Genomic DNA, 14,335 nt, shown 5'->3' on the forward strand with positions numbered 1-14,335 from the left:
CTCACCAAAAGTTGTATTTTTAAGTTGTGAGTTCGGAGACCCCAAACACAAATCTCTATCTGCTCCCAATGGGAAATGACACTTTAAATATATTTCAAGGCAATCACTATGTTACCCTATGGGAGAGATGGTCCATGCAATAGTGAAAAGAGAAATTAGCAGTATTTTACTATTACTTACTGGTAAATCAAATAAGCCAATTATAGAGAAACCAATCACTGATATATTTTAAACAGAAGCATATGCACTTTAGCACTGGTTAGGGGTGGCTCCTCCACCATGGTGGAGGAGCATCGCCTCACTGTATAAGAGCCAGCAGCAGAAAAATAAAATGATATTTGCATACTGTTTTATTTTTCTGCTGCTGGCTCAGCCAGCAGGTACAGGGAGGGGCGCGGCTAGGCCCTTGGAAGTGGGAGGGGGGATGAGGAATTGTGTGCACTAAGTGCACTTGTGTTTGGACGGCCTAAGACAGCCATCTAAGCACACATGCGCACTTAGGTTTCTCCAGCCCGGCTGTGTACACAAGCGAGGTGGCAGGAGAGGACGGCAGTGATGGCAGCGCCGGCAGCAACGAACAGTAATTTAAAAAAAAAGTATTTTATCCATCCCCAGCATCCCCCCACACCTTCCCTTGATATCTGCGCCAGCCGCCACTGGCACTGGTTAGCAGTGGTAAAGTGCCCGGAGTCCTAAAACCAACAAAAACAGGTCCGAAAAAATAGGAGGAAAAAGGCAAAAAAGTTTGGGGATAACCCTGCAAAAAGGGCCAGGTCCAACACAACCCCCTTCCACCCTAAAGCCAGGTAGATCAATCAGTACCTTTAAGGACTTCCCTGCTTAGGGTGCGAGACCATGGACCCTGGCCTGGAACAGCAGGGGCACATTCCAGTTCTACATCTTTCTGAACCCAGTTGGATTCCTCTGTCCATAATCTCAGGGGCCACTAAGCTAACCCGTCGGAAATCCTTCTCCTTACCTGCGGACCCCATCTGTGCAACATCTAACCTTACGTTGCTCATAGATGTATCCCAGTAGGCAGACAGTACCACGCTGGTCAATGTAGTGGATTGGCCCATTCTACCCTCGGGGTGTGACTCCTATCCCCAACCCAAGGGAAACTGTGTCCACAAGAACAGCAATCCACAGTGGCCACTGACACCTGTCAGTGATGAGAGCCAGGACTCAGCCCTTCTAGGGCTCTCTAACTTCTGTGGTTTCTCAGAGTAGGGGGTGGTAGCCCCAGGTGGCTGGCACCCTTTTTCCGCTCTCCCTCCCAACAGTTCAGGGGTGGCATCCTGAGACTGGTCCTCCAGCATAGGGTCTGTATCTTTAGGCCGGACAGGAATCAGGGGGCAAGTCCTTCCTCCCCCTGTCCACCTTCCCCGGGCTCTGTGCCTTCCTTGTGGAAGTGGCACCCCCAGACTCCAGAAGTGTCACTGAGTCTGTGGCAGACGTCCCGCACAATTGTCCCACCAGTTCCAGGTATGCTAACCTGCACCTGGTCCCCCAAACCATGGTCTGTAACCTTAGGCTGAGCATGTATTTGGCAAGCCAGGACTTCCAGGGGAGTACAATAATCCCCTCAAGGGAAACACATTCCTCATGTACTGTGTGAGAGTCTACCTGGTACAGGTCTCCCAAACCCCTATCCATCTGACAGAGCATCAGGCCGTCCCGGGCCAAAAGTGGCGTCAGGAGTATCATTCCTGTGGTGCTCTGACCTCAGAGTGGGCAACCCCTGACCCTCTGGTCCTCCCACTGGCAACTGTCTCCCCCTCTCAACCCTCCATCTGGACTTCTGCACCCTCCTCTCTGGAGTGGTGCTGCCAGACACCAGAACTGGTGGAACACTTGTGTCAGCCACCTCTTCAAGTTTTCCTGACACTATGGGACTCGCATCAGTGGATGGTCTCCTGGTACAGACCAGGTCCCCATGCCTGTGCCTCTGCTGAGAGCAATCCAGGCACTGTGGCTAAAGATTGGGCACCCTGGGCCTCTGCCGACTCGCACCCCTTCTCCTACTCCTGGAAAGGATGTGGGACCCTTCTCCCCCTCTACTACACTGGGGCCTGTCAGAGTCAATGTAACCTTCTCCCTCACTCTGATGGGCAAAACATGAGCCATCCCCCTCGGGATAACTCCCCAATGCCATCCCAGACACTCTGGCACTCCCCCAGAGGTCTGCCTCCAGTGCAGGCTCCATGGGGTCAGAGAACTCACTCTCCACCAGGTGTTGGCATAGCTTTGGAAAACTGTGACTGCACCTATACTTTCCAGCAATCAAATTTTACAGCCCCTCACATGTGTTAACCATACTACCCTTCACCCAACCATCCAGTGCCTTGAAAAAGTACCCCACACCATGCCCCATCTTTTGAGACAGTACCTGACTGCTCTTCAAACTCAACATACCCTCGTCTGGGGTGACTCCATACTCCCTAACCAGGGCTTCCTCCATGGGGATAAACCTCTCCTTGCCACTCACTTCTAGAGCCATTAGAGTGTCCCTCCCACCTCTAGGAATATGACTTAATGTGCCAGTTCCCCAATCCACCTGATGCACCCTACGCACCTCTGGAGTTACCTCAAATGCCTGAGCCTACTGGTGTATGTCACCCCCACCTTAGAAATCATGTCTCTATGTATGTGGACCTTTTCTTCAGTACTGGACATGATACTTTTGCTGCTGCTTGTGAGCTAAAAGAGCTTTCCCCTCCTGAAAGGCCAGTATAATTTCCTCCAAAGCATTTTCTCTCTCCTGCTTTAATCTGAGCTTTGCCAGCTCCAACTCAAGCTTCTGGGCTGTCTGCCCATTCTCCAGCTCCTCTGGAGACAGATGTGGAGCAGAAACACTGCTGCAAGCTCAGGAGGGAGCTCTTCCACCATTCCGGCTGACCCCCCACCCCATAAGCGATGCTGGTTCCTTCAGCCATCCCAGGTGCAGCCTTAGTTCCTCCTCCTCGTCAACATCCTCGGTGTGTTCACCAGCCATCTTTGCTGCCAACCAGGCCGTCTGTGCCTTTTGCAGCTCCTCCTTCCTAGTGAAGCCTAAAAAAGACATTTGAACTTCCTGCAGAACGTTTTGAGATGAAGCACCATATAGGTTTCCAACCTCTCTGCTTTAACACTAAATCTGTAGCAACAGCTAATGGCTCACCAGACTGAGACATGATTGTGGCCAAAACTCAAGAGTTGCAAAAACAGAAAGAGAAAAACTGTATGCTGGTACGTAATGGTCTGGAATATGGAAGCAGTGTACATCAATCATTGTATGCAAAGTTCAAATACAAGTCTTATCCTCACTGCTGATCACCAATGTTCGAAATGGGGTCTCTTGTTATCAGTGGTTTGCACCCTGTCCAAGTAGGGACCCTCACTCTAGTCAGGGTATGGGAGTCACACAGCTAGGATAACCCCTGCTAACCCTTGGTAGCTTGGCACGAGCAGTCAGGCTTATCTCAGAGCCAAAGTGTAAAGTATTTGTACACACACATACACACGATAACACAGTGACACAAAAGTACTCCACACTAGTTTAGACAAATAGCCAATATTTATCTAAGTAAAACAAGACCAGAACAAAAAGAAATCCAGCATACACAAGTGAATATAAGAATTTTCAAATATAAAATCTTAGTAAAACACTTAGAAACACAATGGCTCCAACTGGGGCTATCATGGTGTCTTGAAATTCCGATGCCACTCAAGAGGGAGTGCGGCCGGTCACGAAGTCACACAAACCCCAGGTAATGTACCTTGGACCACGATGAGGAAACAAAGACACTGCGTGTAGTCAGGGAGGTGAGGTTTTGCTGGAGCCGGTGCAGCTTCCGTTCCTTACTGCTACTGGGGAGATGAGGCATCAGTTCATTATTGTTAGGCAGGGGAGGTAATGCGGCATCGGTTGTGAGGTATAAGTTCCTTACAGCCCGGTGGTGCTGATGAATCCAACAGGTCAAGATATGAGGCGTCGACTTTGTGATGTTGCGATCACATCACGGACCACAGGTGCTGTGGTGGAGTCTGGTGTCACTGGTGTCAGTGACACAGCACTCATGACTTACGCTGTGGCGATACTTCAGAGGTGCTGTGGCAGAGACTGGTATGAGTTGCAGGTCGCGGTCACAGCACTCAGTTGGGATCACAGCTCGTGGCGGAGTCAGCGGCATGGAGTCAGACAGAGGCACTGGTTCCAATGTCGCTCCGGAGTCCATGTGCTTGGTTTCTTCTTAGTTGCACCAGAGTTCACTTCCAAGGGCCCAGGGATTGGATTTTGCACCACTTGGCAAGTCAGGACTCTCAGCAGGAGAGCCTAGGTGCTGGCAGGTGAAGTCTTTGATGGCCCTGAGATTTCTTAGCTGGAGGCAATGTCAGTTCATGCCCTTGGAGAACCTTGGAAAGCAGGATGTAGAAAGAAAAGTCCAGTCCAGTCCTTTTACTCTTAGGACAGAAGCAGCAAGAAGTAGGCCAGCACAACAAAGCAACAGGCAGCGTGGCAGTCCCTCCTACAGCATCCAGCTCTTCTTTGTGGCAGAATGTCCTCAGTCCAGAAATGTTCTTACTTTGGGGTGTCAGAGGTCCAGTACTTATACTAATTTCTATCTTTGAAGTAGGCAAACTTCAAAGAGAAGTCTTTGTAGTGCACAAGACCCTGTCTTTCCCTGCCCCGGGCCCAGACAACTCCAGGGGGTTGGAGACTGCTTTGTGTGAGGAGAGGCACAGCCATATTCAGGCGCAAGTGTCAGCTTCTTCCACCACTCTAGCTCAGGAAGCCCCTTCAGGAAATGTAGGGCACACTTCAGCTCCCTTTGTGTGACTGTCCAGAATGAATTCACAAACAGTGCAACTGTCATCCTGACCTAGAAGTGTATTCCACAGAGAGGCAGAAGCACAGAATGGGTAAGCAAGAAAATATCCACTTTCTAAAAGTGCCATTTTCAAACTTACAATTCAAAATCAACCTCACCCAAAGTTGTATTTTTAACTTGTGAGTTCAGAGACCCCAAACACCAAACTTCTATCTGCTCCCATTGTGAAATTACCCTTAAAAGATATTTCAAGGCAATATCCATGTTACTTGATGGAAGAGATAGCCCTTGCAATAGTGAAAAAGAAATTTAGCAGTATTTCACTATCAGGACATATAAAGAGCACCTGGTCATGTCCTTTTAAATTCACTGCCTCCTGCACCTACTTTAGGGGTGACTTACATGTAGAAAAAGGGAAGGTCTGGGCCTGGCAAGTGGGTGCACTTCCCAGGTCATAATGGCAGTTCAAAACTGCACACACAGAGACTACAGTGGCAGGCCTTTGATGTTTGCAGGGCTACTCATGTGGGTGGCACCATCAGTGCTGCAGGCCCACTAGTCCACTGGTAGCATTTGATTTACAGGCCCTGGGCCCACCTGATGCACTATTCTAGGGTTTTACTAGTAAATCAAATTAGCCAATCATGGAGAAACCAATCTCTGATATAGTTTAGACAGAGAGCATATGCACTTTAGCACTGGTTAGCAGTGGTAAAGTGCCCAGAGTCCTAAAGCCAACAAAAAACATTAGAAAAAAATAGGAGGAAGGCAGCAAAATGTTTGGACAGAACCCTGCAAAAAGGGCCAGGTCCAAGAAGCCATATCAGATTTAAGAACTAAAACAGAGATTTAAACTGTTCACCTTTATTAAAGTATTGGGTTTGAATCATTTGTTATTGGCGTATTGGAAATTATATAATCAGCACTATTCTGCTTGGGTATTCTCTTGCAGGTAAGGACTGTAACAGGGAAGATGGACGAGAATGTAATGTCCTGGTTAGTTACCAGTGATGTCATCACTCAGAGTCCAAGTCTCCCCTGATACAGTTCTGTTTTTTTCCCACCCTGTTGCCCGAGGATAGGGGGTTGAGATTGAAAATGTAAGAATATTGGTTCCTCTTGATCTGCTTTTACATCTACAGGATGTTATGCGATAGATCCTCCCATTTTCTATTGCCTGCTTGATAGTGGAAGTCATATCGGGAGGATTTTCGATGTCAGCCATGGAAGAGGTTCTGCAGGACGGAGATAGAATCTTGGAGGTAAGAACTGTATCAGGGAAGACTTGGATTGAGAGTAATGAAGACTGCAGTAAGTAACCGGGACATTAGTAAATATGGACCATAACTCTCAGCCAGGCATCCACGTGACGTCCATACATGCTGTATATCTTTGTAGTCATCTTTGTTTTGAAGCTTTTCACCTCAACCCAGTCTCAAAACTTTAAGCATAAACTTTTGATTCCAAAACGCCAACAGAGGTATGCCATGAATGTGAAACGCCAGCGAAGAACACGTACCCTTGGAATAAGTCAATCACGGAGCGGTTGATGCCCTGTTTCAGTTTAATACTTATCTCCCATGTCCCTGAATATCACCTACTGGACCGGTCCAGAGCAGAATCCAATACAGCAATGGCTGCCGCGATGTCCGGTCTTCACTCATTGTATCTCGGGTTATGGGTAAACTGATGCAATGACAGTATCTGCTTGTAATAAAGTTTTTCAACTTATCAAATGCATCCAAACCCTGATAACTCAGTGTCATACAAGGCGCATAACAGCTGTTTAGCATCATATGTAGTTAATGCCACTATGGTGGCACAACCAACAAACGTCCTGTTGAATTAGCCAAAGCCTGAGATAAAGGAAGTCAGGGCATTTCTTGGTTGTAAAACCTGCTTCCCCTATTTTGTGGTGCTTACAGAATGAATGCCCTAGTCAGAATGAGTCACATGCTCTGACTGTGTACTGTTCAACGTCGTGAATTCAGTCGTTGGCCTTTTCAAATGAACAAGATTGTACTTTCTGGGACATTAATAAGCAACCTTATTGCCTTATAGAAATGTTCGGAGGCCACTATTGACTTGACCGGGCTATTCTATTCTACGCTCTATTGGACAACAAACGCATCCGTGGTTTCGTCCTCTTTCTCAGAGAGCAGTCTCGCTGCTGCGTTCTCATGCGGCAAATGTATTCACACCAAGCCCTGGACACCTTAAAACTCCATCAGTTATAAAACATTGTTGTCTCAACCTCGCCGAAAGCACTCTTTCAGGCTAACAATGCCGAATGCAAATTACCCGTCTTTCATAACCGAGCATCACAACTGAATAGCCAGACCTACTATTGCCCTTTCGAAATACTTTTAGGCATCACTCAAAAGCCACTTTTACAACTTTCCAAAACAGGTTTTCCACACATTTTCCAACTACATCTAGAAGCAAAACAGGGTGGTAGTCACCTGAGCCTACATGTGGTCTCTTTTTTTAGGACTGACTTGACAGTTCATCTGACTGCAAGACCAATTGTTACCAGTTCTTTAAAACGCACAGAGTGGGCTTTAGCTCCACCGAGTGGAGTTTCCCGCCCACAGCAATCTATTGGCTGTTAGGCATTTCATTACACCTCTCCTGAAGTCCTTGCACTGCAGTGCACGAGGGACTATTTTACGTCTCAGAAATAACCTGAAACACTACACCCTACATTGTATATCTCATAGAAGCATTGTATACATCCATCAACTGTTCTTTGTCTTTTTCGCTGCAGCACGTTTTTCCATAATATTTTCATCATCATTTGAAGTGGAGCCATGGTTACTGATTTGCCTGTGCTTATCAAGATTAGGTCCATGGTAGCTGATTTCTCAGAAGATTCACTGTGCCTTTTCCTCAGCACAGTATTTGCAATGTGAAGAATGAACACTGATACTTTTTCTCTCATGTTTGTGAGTGTCTAAGCAGGGGTAGAATTTAGACTCACTCAGACTCAATAAGCAGAAAGAATAGAGGCCACACAGTTTGCTTTTGCGGCTGAGGCAAGGGGGCATGTCTGGGTACAATAAATCCTTCAGACTGGAATAAGCTATCTGACATCTTTGATGTCGAGGTGCAACTTAATTAAATGAAAACATGTGCATTGCTTCTTGGGCAGTTGGCTCATCTCGTTGCACATGTCCATTTTTTGGAGTTTTGATTCCAGCAGTAAAATAATGTTAGCATTGCAGCATTTTCTGCTTTAGTCAAAGGATATTCGCTTTGATTGTCAAAGAGAAAGTAAAATCTCCTCACCAGGGAAATCTCCATTGTGATGTTCACATCAGTTGCAAAGTAGTTTTGTTGTCCAGTCACAGCATCAACCATTAATTTCTCCACCTACCTGTCCTAACAGTTTTCTCCCTAAATAAAGAGGCTCTCCCGTACTTTTGACCTTCCTCTCGCTTTCTTACAATAATCGGCCATGCCACTTCCAAACATATTTCATTAATCCATGCAACCAAAGCTTTAAATCACTTTGAACTTAAAGCAATTTTTCCCTGAGCACGTTTTGACAGATACGACCTCTTACTTAGAACAGTGATAAAAATGCCGGACACTTCGGAGATTTGAATACCGGCAGAATATTTCGGAATTGGAATCATAAAAACAGTAGGTGGTATCTGATGTATATGTATAGAATGAGAGGTGTAAATTACCGGTTGTGAAAAGTACTGGCACTATCGCTTCTTGAATCAAGCATGCAAATTAGGAGTCCAGTGGCCCGGCCCACATCAGTTCAACTACCTCAAAACATACGAACACCAACTAAATGCAGGCGGTAAACACATAATTACATTATAAAACAGCTTAACCAGTAGTTTGCTCTCATATCACCACGCACTTATCTGCTGCGCACATTTTGGGACTGCAATGGATTCCTTAGCACTACTGTGAAACAGGAGGAAAGAGATTTAAAACAACGCCACAATGTAAAGAGGTCCAAAGCATGAACCACAAAAACAGGTTACAATCACTCGCCTAGAGAGCAGACCATTACATGACCATCTACATGTGGGGAGAAGACAGTTCATACCCTTCCTGGCTGAGGTTTCGGAAGAAATCAGACACAGCAATCCTAATTCCTGGTGAAGTTGCTATCAATGATGCACTTTTATACCACAGGACCCCTGCGAACAATCACACGCTAGGCTACCGCACCAGATGATTTAGAATAGCAGATTATGCTCTTCAGCCCCGCACTCTGTATCATTAGTATCCCAATGTTAGATATTGGTGCATTCACTAAGGGACCACGTGTTATAGCTACCCACTCTCTTACTTTCTGACAAATATTCAAATCAATTCAATGATACTGCACTCAGAAAGTAAAATATGCCACAATTGAAGTTCATTTCTTATTTCAATTTTCAAGAAGATATATTTTATTCTTCTAATTATTACAAAATTCTTACTATTCCAGAATGAACACGTTCATTGCCAGAGGACGCGTTCTTTCCATATGGGACTTCCTCAAGGCCTTGATAATGATAACTGACATTTAATCCTTCTACTGTCATGATGTAACTCAGATCAAAACCATGTCCAAATGCATCTGATTTGTAGGAATGAACTTGTATATGCACTGTCTGGTACCTTCATCAAAATGTAATTATGGTATTATATTTCACTGTTTTCGTCATTTTGACTTCAGCCAGTTATTTCATGAGCCTGAATCAACGCACCTCGCGTTTCATCCCTCTGAAGTCAGGACAGCATACGTGCTAGGCTTTGGCATCTTGCTTTGCAGTCTTCGTGGCACATGTTCTGGATGCCTTGTTGAGACTTGCATCAAATCACTCATAGCTCCCATTTTAACTATCAGTCATGTGCAATAGACAAGATGCATTTTTATGCCTTCGCCCATTTTCTGAATGTCACAGGTGCAATCAACTGTAGCCAGGTCTGGCTGCTATAACTGAAGACAAGGGGCCATATGTATCACAGTAAGAATGTGCACCACTCCATCTATACACCCTTAACTAGAAATGCTGATATCACCTTTTCAAATGTGTGCATCCATTTTCCCAGGATTTGCAGGATTCGTATATACTGAATAACAGGCATGATGTCAGCATAATGAGGAGACATGTTGGCAAGGTACAATGCTCTACCCTGTTCAAACATACTGGAAAAATGCAATGCATAATGTAACTGATATATGTAAGCATTTCTGAATGCATGGCAAGAATGACATACAACACCTCTATCATTTTACATGCATGACAAAGTAATGTCACTGTAAATTACACAACACTGTATGTTGTGTAGTAGACCCTTGTGAAATGTATAGAGAATGCATGACCAGAGCACTCCCATTCCTCCATCACATGCTACAGGACACATCACATGAAACCAGTACTTTTTATGCTATTCACTGGTGACTCCGGCTGCCAACTAATATGTGGGTTATTATTTACTGTACTACATATATCAGATATAGAGTTGATTACATGGTTAAATTAGATGAGATTAGGATTGAGGAGGATACAGCGATATTTGGTGCCTTAGATGTGAAAGCACTATATACCTCTCGTCCACCTGGAGAAGATCTGGAAACAGACGAAAAATACTTATTAAACAGTGACATTAAAAAAAAAGTATATTCTTAATGGAGCTCTTACATTACATCCTTTAGAATGATTACTTCCATACCCAAAGAAGACGATTCGTGCAACCTGCAGGGGCAACAATGGGCTCAGCTACAGCGCCAACGTCTGCCAATATTACCAGGAAGCTGTTTGAGAAAATATAGGTGTTACAGGTCTTTTACTGAAAAAAAAGATGACTGGAGGAGCTTTGCAGATGCACTGCTAAAACTCTAATGGAGAATGTTTGAATTTTAAGTACCAAACACAAGTGTATTTCATTTAAGTCTACAATGAGTGAAATCAGGGTACATTGGATGGCTGTCACTGTATGTTATGAAAGATGTGGCACACAACTTTATTTAAAAATAAGGCAATGTATTGTAATTGAATCTGCAAAACAAATCTTTTCATCCAAAAACCTCAAATGAAGCATCTTCTACATTCCTTGTTATTTAGAGCAAAACAAATGTGAGTAATGAGGCAGATTCTCAGATTCATCAACGGAGGATATGCAGAAAGAGATTTTTTTGTTAAAAAAAGAGGACTCCTGGTGGACACTCATCAGAAAGCAAAACATTTAGTGAAAGACTTAACAAGAAGTCCATTACTAATATCCAAATTAATCACCATAAATCAACAACAGAGTTTGTAACAAAACATACCCTAAGAAGTAGGTGAACCAAATTGTATTATTGAATAAAAAGTAAATATAAAACAGTTACTGATCTCAGCGTCTAGAGAAAAACTAAATTTGGGGTACGCTAAAGTGTTCAGAAAACAAAAGAATGCCAAGTGTCGGAGCCTAACTGTATATGGTGATATTATGCCTTTGAAGGGGATTGTTACATCACATCCTAATGGAGATAATATTTATTTGAAGCAATGCACCACTTGTAAAATGTAATTTCCAATTGGTCACATAAAATGCCTTTGAGCCTTCTAATACAAAGGCAAACTCATTTTGTGGACAAAATACATTCAGCAAATTAGATTCCACATAATAAAGGTGATCAATAAATTAGAGAGAGGTGGTGATAGACATATTTTGTCTCAGTACGAATACTTTCAGAAAAAGAAATTAGGAAGACTTTACATCCAGGGTTTAAATGACTGAAATGATCCGCAATGCCTCTTCTAGGGGTGGTCTACCAATGAGTAGAAAGAAAGCCACACATATGGGAAGATACAGAAGCCAGAGGCATCCCAGGATGTTGTGCTTATGCAGCTTTGTCAAACTAAGAGAAAGAAGACGATGGGCCAGCACAATGAAGTCTGAAGACTCTACTGGGACGTTTTGGACTGGATTAGTGAGCTTTGGTCTCGGTGGAGAAGTGATAGTTTGCTTATATTCATAGGTGATATGGTTTCAATGTGAGATTTTAGAGCATTCTGTTGAAATATGTGTATTTCCTACTGTTTTTCAGACTTTAAATCACAATATGTGTCTTTTTCTGCGCACGGAGGAAGCAATAACTCATTCTTCAGAGCCATCAAGCCTAGTCAGGCACGTTAGTGACACCGAGGAACGCTGGAACGTGGTTCATTGTGTGACAAGTTAATTGAGGGATCCTTGAGGCTGGGCTAACGCCAGTTCTACGCCTCCCTCATTGCGCTATTTTTTAAACTCCCTCTGCCTCCTCCAAACTACTCAAAAAGGTACGTGTCGTAGTAATGGAAACAGCAGACGTCTCATCCTGGGGCCAGGTATGCAGACCTCCTTATGAGAAATGTTACACCGACGTCTTGTCCCGCTGTGTGTAATGCAGACCTTCTTATGAGGTATGTTGCGCAGACGTCTTGTCCCGCTGTCTGTTATGTAGACCTCGGACGTCTTGTCCCGCTGTCTGTAATGTAGACCTCCTTATGAGGTATGTTACACCGACGTCTTGTCCCGCTGTCTGTAATGCAGACCTTCCTATGAGGTACGTTGCGCAGACGTCTTGTCCCGCTGTCTGTTATGTAGACCTCGGACGTCTTGTCCCGCTGTGTGTAATGCAGACCTTCTTACGGAGTGTTTTGTACAGTCTTCTTGTCCCGCTGCCTGTTATGCAGACCTCCTTATGAGGTATGTTACACCGACGTCTTGTCCCGCTGTCTGTAATGCAGACCTCCTTATGAGGTATGTTACACAGACGTCTTGTCCCGCTGTCTGTTATGCAGACCTCCTTATGGGGTACGTTGCGCAGACGTCTTGTCCCGCTGTCTGTTATGCAGACCTCCTTATGGGTTCTCGGACGTCGTGTCCCGCTGTCTGTTATGCAGACCTCCTTATGAGGTATGTTACACAGACGTCTTGTCCCGCTGTCTGTTATGCAGACCTTCTTACGGAGTGTTTTGCACAGCCTTCTTGTCCCGCTGACTGTAATGCAGACCTCTTTATGGGGTATGTTGCTGAACCGTCGTGTCCTGCTGTCTGTAATGCAGACCTCCTTATGGGGTACGTTGCGCAGACGTCTTGTCCCGCTGTCTGTTATGCAGACCTCCTTATGGGTTCTCGGACGTCGTGTCCTGCTGTCTGTAATGCAGGCCTCCTTACGGAGTATGTTGAGCAGACTTCTTGTGCTGCTGTCTGTGATGCAGACCTCTTTTTGGGATCTGGTGCCCAGACCTCTTGGCCTGGTGTCTGTTCTTCGCACCTCTTTTTAGTACGTGCTGCGCGGACTACTTGACCTGCAGATCTCTTTTGCTGGTAAGCCCTAGGCAGACCCCTCTGGCAGGTATCTCGAGTACACACCTTCATTTCTCATGTCTCTTATTCGTAACCCTCTTCTTCTAATTCATTCGCGTGCAGATCTTTCCTGCTGTCTTCTCTTCCCAGTGTTTCTTCTACCGACCTCTTCTACTGGTGGCCTCTGTGAAGGGCTCTTTGTCATGTGTCTCAGGCATTCTCTATTACTGCTTGCTTTATATAATATCTACTTTTCCTGGTCTGTCTCATGGAGACCTCTCCCTAACAGATCCCTCTTCATCCTGTCTCATATGAAGTTCTCTCTTACGGATGCAGATTACACGTACTGCTGCCTCTTTGGAACTCGTCTTTTCGTTGTGCCTATGTGTTTAATTTATTCCTGATTACTTTTATTCAGGCTATCTCTAATAAGACGTCATATTTTCCTGCTGTCTCTTCTGCAGACCTCCTTGGCTATCTCTAATAGGACGTCCTATTTTCCTGCTGTCTCTTCTGCAGACCTCTCTCAAGGGTGTTACTAAGTCCTCTCTTCCAAGTGTCTCACATGCAGACCTACCTTCGCGGTAAATCTGAGGCGTTTTTTTTTTATTGCTGAGGTCTCTTATACAGACCTCTCCTCCTGGTGACTCTTAAGCACACCTGTTGCTGGTCCCTGTCGGAGACTCTGTGGTGCAGTTCTACATGGCTTGCTCCACTTGTGATCACGCCCACTTCCATTCTGGCCACGTGATTGGTTTAAACATATCAGCGCCGCGGATGAGACGCGAGCCACCCTGCCTGTCCGCAGAGAAGAAGGGGCGACTGGTAATCTCATCCAGGCAATGTACTCTGCCCACTCGCCAGTGGCAAACGGCAGGATTTATATAATAGTGGTTGTGACGTCTCCGTAAGAGTAAAAACTCAACAGGTGGGTAAAGGAAGTACCCCAGGAGGGGCAGCACGGATTACAGTCTAAAAAGACTAATTATTTCTTTTGTTTCTTATTCACTCACGTATGTCATCTTCTTTCCAATTCTTCCCATCCCCTTTTCCATCCCCTCTAAATTGTCTTTCTGTCTCACTCTTTCTGGCCCTCTCTGCCTCTGACACTTCCCCTACCTCTGCCCCTCTCGTTTTCTCTCTTGCCATATTTGCTTCTGTCTCGCCATCTCTCTCTCATGCTCTCCATCCCAGCCACACATAGGGTACCAGTGTGGTGTGCGTTCAGTGGG

Source organism: Pleurodeles waltl, chromosome 3_1, assembly GCF_031143425.1.
Source record: "Pleurodeles waltl isolate 20211129_DDA chromosome 3_1, aPleWal1.hap1.20221129, whole genome shotgun sequence".
In the NCBI taxonomy this organism is placed as follows: Eukaryota; Metazoa; Chordata; class Amphibia; order Caudata; family Salamandridae; genus Pleurodeles; species Pleurodeles waltl.